This window comes from Phoxinus phoxinus, assembly GCF_949152265.1.
Source record: "Phoxinus phoxinus genome assembly, chromosome: 12".
NCBI classification, from domain to species: domain Eukaryota; kingdom Metazoa; phylum Chordata; class Actinopteri; order Cypriniformes; family Leuciscidae; genus Phoxinus; species Phoxinus phoxinus.
The window spans coordinates 15164811-15170945 of record NC_136887.1 but is presented as its reverse complement, the minus strand read 5'-3'; positions in this window follow the sequence as shown (position 1 = coordinate 15170945).

Below are 6135 nucleotides of genomic sequence, written 5' to 3'. Positions count from 1 at the left end.
TCAGGGTCTGCATCACGACGTGCCCTGTAGCGTTGGTGCTTTTCTGCAGCAGACAACAGTCATTTTCAGACAAATACATGCAAACCACTTGATGTGTTGAACAACCAGCTAGTGCGTAGTGATCACGGAGGATGACTTATAACCTGTTTATTAATCATATTTTCAAAATTACAAAAATGATCAGTTTCCATTATAAATGTGGACATGATCTAGGCTATGCTTCACCACATAGGTTATTCATTCTAAAACATTGAAAAAAGGTGAATATTTACTCTGTTTGTAAATAGTTTGCCACCAAAAAGTATTCTACTTCCTGAGAGTCATGTGATTAGAGGGGTGTGTTCAGATGGACTTTCCATCAGAGTAACAGCTTTATTAAAAGTAACAGAGGAATATTATAAATACGAATATACAACAATATTGAAAAACTTGCACTAAAATCATAGTTTGACTATGATTTTAACATTAATGATTTTAACATTAATTCAAATAATTATATTTGAATTAATCCTGGGTATATCTTCAGTTCTATGGTAGAGGGGGTTAATTATATAAACTGCTCAGGTGAATAGTTAATGGTGAATTCAAGCACGTGAACAGTTTATGATGTATGGTGTCATTGTAATCCTTGACCATCAAAACATAAGGACTACTGTTCACATTTTTTAACATGACATTTTCCGTTATCATGTTTGGTTCAGGAGTTATAATACAAAATACGCAATTCAGTTATGGCGGATATGTCCCTGGAAATGTCCAGGGCCCCAACTATTATGTGTACCATTTTTCTTGCTTTTATAAAAAAAGTTAAAGGGGTGGTTCAGGATTTTGGACATCGGACCTCATTTTCAAGTTAGCCTGGTTGTTATTCATCAGTGGAGACAGTTTTCAAAAAATTTCATCCAGTCCTTCCAGTTGCATAGTTCGCCGATGCTAGGCTAGCGCGAGTCAACGGTATAAGCTAGCCTGCCATTAAAAACAGTTTTACCCACTCCAAAGTACACCAAAAGCAAATAAATTATAACGGCAGACTGTCGATGTAAATGTCTGTTGAGAGAATAATGTTAGAAATCAAACTACCCTTTCATTGCATTGCAATAGTTACACTTTGTTCCCTGTATTTATTAGCCCAGTCTACAGCAGCGGCGGAGTGAAGTTACCTAGGCAACCGAGAGAGTCTCCACATGACGCAAGTGTATTTACCTGCCGCTGACACTCATCACTACAGAAGCAGAGTATATTTCACTAAGAAATCAACATAGGACTATGGCCACGTTTGAAAGCCATGCCAATGTTTCAGACTTTGGAGACGAGGAATGTGTTTTATTCAACGAACCGTACATGTATGAGCCGGAATACACAGACGAAGAACTAATCGAGATAGATACTAAAAGGGCAGAAATTGAACTGTAACGTTATCTCCACTAACGCTGTCATTGTCATTCTATAAGTTATGAAAAGGGACTAGCTTAATAGATAGCTATAGTAGCCTAACAAAAGTACCTGTTCATCTGCTGTTGGTGCATCTGGAAAGACGGCTGGAACTGCATTCCTTGTCAGTGACTTATGAACGTTTCGATTATGGGGTTTTTCAAAGTCGTCTGGTCTAAAATAATCACTACAAATTCGCAACTTTAATAGTCTCTGCCGGTGTCTCGTTGTCCAAGCCAGCAGAAAGAAGCCACAGTTGGTTCCTTTCTGGATCTCTCAATGGAAATTTGTGGAAACTTTTTGCATGACCATCTATTTGGTTTATTTTTACAATTTCGAAATGCACAACGAATCACCATGTTGCCAATTCCTTAGTTTATAATCGAATGTTTTTCAATATCGTTGTTCAAGGCTACTACTAGCTAGCTAGACGTCCCGTCTGTAGTGCGCGCGCTTCTGTTCTGTGTTTACTTTTCGGCGCAGTACTACTAACCGGAGCAAAGTAAAATTCCGCCGCTGCTGAGAAACTAGTTCCTGTAAATGTAATGCGATCATTGAGATGTAAGAGTACCGGACCGGTACTTTGATTTCTAACATTATTCTCTCAATAGACATTTACATCGACAGTCTGGCGTTATAATTTATTTGCTTTTGGTGTACTTTGGAGTGGGTAAAACTGCTTTTAATGGCAGGCTAGCACAGATACCGTTGACTCGCGCTAGCCTAGCATCGGCAAACTATGCAACTGGAAGGACTGGATGATTTTTTTTGAAAACTGTCTCCACTGATGAATAACAACCAGGCTAACTTGAAAATGAGGTCCGATGTCCAAAATCCTGAACCACCCCTTTAACATTTCACATCAGCCGAACTAATGGTGAATGAGAGAATAGCGACAGAAACACTCCACAATGTTGACAACTTTCTAAAGAGGGTCAAATCAGATTGCAGTCAGAATATTATGTCAATTTTACAAAGAGCGTTATATTTGATGCAAAGGTAATATAATAAGTAGTATTATAAATGTACATAGCCTAAGTATTTTTTAATTAACATTTAAAAAACTGCAGGATTTACGATGCTGATGATCGTTAACGCGTCATGGCAGTCTGTGAAAAGGGTCCATTAGTGCGACGAATAACATAAATGATATTACAATTCTAGAAAGCACATCCCTGATTCTATGTTTAAATTTGTTTTTTTAGTTCAGTTGCTTATCTTACCTGGCATTCAATGTGCCACGGCCACGCTTGAATTCCCGCTCAGCTTCTGTGAATTAACAGTAAACCCCGCCTCCTTAGATTTGATTGGCTACTGTTTCACCTTTAGGTCAAATTCGCCTGGACGAACTGACTGACCGACGGAAAGAAATTTCACTGTATCATGATTAAATTACATATAGCCTAGTTAGCATTAGGGACACTCGTTTAATAGCCGTTGCATTAGGGTATTGTTTTTGGGTCCGAGAGAAAGGTAAAACCTTTTGTTGAAATTACAATCTTGACACATGCGCGTTTTACGACAGGGCTGACGTGATTAACTTTACGATACAACCGGGAGCGCTATCTACAACTGAGGACACAAACTTCATGGGTTATGCCCCAATTTAAATGTGATTCTGAACTGCATTTGTTTCTTTTTCAAAATGGTGCGTATGTGTGCTTTTCCTGGATGCTTCAACAGACAGAAAGCAGTGAGATTACGTCCGCGGGCGTTATCTCCAGGGGAAAGGCTGACTTTCCACATATTCCCACTCAATGATCCTGAGCGACTGGCTGCTCGCGGTTCAACGAGATAGGCTAAGTTACCAGTTTACCCATTCAGTCTTTCGAAGTTTTGAGGCTGTGCAGTGAACATTTCTCACGAGACGATTTCAAATCAGACGAGGGAAATGTACGACGATACCTGAAATCAACAGCTGTGCCTGCATGTGTTGTTTTAAAAAAAAGTTAATTCTGATGAAAACGAAACCTGCTCCGTTGTTCTAAAACTGTAATGTGACTTTACTTTTTCTTTGGATAACAAGAAGACAAGTCGATGAATCGGAATTAATTAAGGGCATAATAGTTAAAATATATATTTTGTATTAACCTTTTAATAAACGGAGACACCTGCTAATTTAATTTGTTAGGCTATTCCACAGAAACTGGAACTTTATTGTTGTGTAGTGCATTTTATGACAGTGCACTATATCTGATTTTCAACATGTCAAACAGCATGATGGGTTGATTTAGGAGACTTGGGAGTGAATATTTTGTTGGGATCCACCTTTTTTTACAGTCTATGGAATCCACCGATATGAAAATTTTGGCCGGTTCGATAATATTTTTTTTATATATTTGAAAGCCGATAATGATATTGGGCGATACATCTAAGTACAAATTTTTATATAATTTTAAGAGCTTGATTACAAAAACAAAAGTCTCACCATCAAAAGTTATGTCCCAACTAGCACACAATAATAATAATAATAAACTTTATTACAGACTCACCGGTCCAAATAAAAAACAAGACAATTCACACAATACAATACAATACAATAAAAACAAATACAACTTCAGAGGAGACAACTATACCAATGCTTCTATAACTTGGACTCATACCGTGTAGTGCTAAAGTTGATGTTGGTCAATGCCACAATTATGTAATTATCTGAGTTATTCAGCCGACATATACATTTGTACATAACATTTCTCAATGTGGCTTGCAGAGTATTAACACCTGCAGCCACAAACATCTCACTGGCACTACACCAGCGTGGTCTTCTCAGCAGAATTCTCAGTGCATCATTGTAAGCTACCTGAAGTTTATGCAAGCTAGCTTTGCTGAAACTAGACCACAAGTGGGCATTGTAGAGAGGAGTGCAGTAAGCTCTGAACAAAGCAATCTGTACACCCACCAAACTTGCGAGCCAAACTATTCGCCTGAGCATATATAGAGCGGCATTGCCTGTAAACGTCAAGGTCATCCTTCAACTGGTCTGTAATGAGATGCCCAAGATACTATTATTTGCTCAAAACTCTCAAGGTATTACCTGGCAATTTAAAAGGAGGAAACATTTGAAGTTTATCCTCATTTGTTCTGCAAATCATCACCGCACTCTTATCCGTATTAAATTTCATGTCATGAACAGTTCCATAGTCAGAGCAAACATTAAGAAGCTGTTGAAGACCAGCACTGCTAGGACTGAAGACCACAAGGTCATCTGCATACATAATATGATTCACTAAAGTGTTACCTATCATACACCCAGTGTTACACAAATTCAAGCAGACAGAGAGCTCATCAACATACATGTTAAAAAAGAATAGGGGAGAGGATTCCACCTTGTCTGACCCCGTTCCTGACCCCAAAAGGGGCAGAAACACAGTGGCCCCATTTTATAAACATAGACTGGTTGGCATACCAGTATGACAGAATTCTCACAATACATTTAGATACACCTCTCTTACTCATTTTGTCAAATAGCTTGTAGTGATTGACGCGGTCAAAAGCTTTTGAAGCATCAATAAAACTCATTAAAACTGAGGAGTTCTTATCTCTATACGTATTAACCTCGTGCTGGCATATTTAATGTGCTCAGCAGTGATGTGATCCAACCCACTTGCTTTATTATCTGCTAACTTATTTATTGTGAATGATACCTCATGTGAAAAAATTGCCTTAAAATCAACACACTTAACATTGTCAGACATATAAATATCACTTTTAACACAATTAAACAAGGTCCTGTAGTGCTGTCTCCACATCTCAGCAATATTCTCAACACCTGAGATACCATCTACAGTGCACGGGGGTGGTATACTACATTTGTTAAGACCCTTTACCTCCTTCCAAAATTCAGTAGTGTTATTATCCATTACCTTCTCAGCCATAGATTCTGCCCTCATAGCTTGCTCATTTTTACCAATAAATCTGACAGCATATGTATACGCTGAATTAGCATTTTTCTTTTGTTCAAACAGCGGCCCTTGCCTTGGTTTACCCGCCATCACCCATGATTTAAACGCTAACTTAGCTTCCTCATGATATCCGCCCACATACTTATTCCAGCCTGGCTTCATTTTACCCCTTTAGTTTTTCCGTTTAAAATAGGGTCTACTGCTTTCATAAAAGGCTCTCGCAACATGATCATATAGAGAGGAGATTTCCTCCCTGTGCTTCCAGACATTACAGGTAGGATCACTACACCTAATTGCATCACTGGGAAGACTGATTTTACTCAGCACTCTATTTGTATCAGCAAAACAGCCAGCAATATCCTCCCTTGAAAGGGCAGACCAATCCAAAAATTCAGTATTACAATCAGAACTATCTTAAGAGAGCATTGGAATATCCTCAACATTTATCAATATAAGCACAGGCATTTGATCATAGGTGGCTGCCCCATACAAAATGTCCATACCCACTATAGATGAGTGTGCATCATCTGTGCTGATACAGTGATCCAACCACGAGGCTTTATGCCAAGCCTCACTTATATAAGTATAAGTATTTGAGGGTAGAAACTCTTGACTTGATAGCTTTAAACTATTACCCTGACAAAACTGGATCATGTGATTAGCAAACAGTGAATTTCTGTCCGCAATATCAGCATTCATATCCCCAATTACATAAATACAAGAAGTATTACTACACTGAATAAAATAATAAATAAAAGCAAGCCTATTAAGATATACGGCTTCATTCTGAATACATTCATAT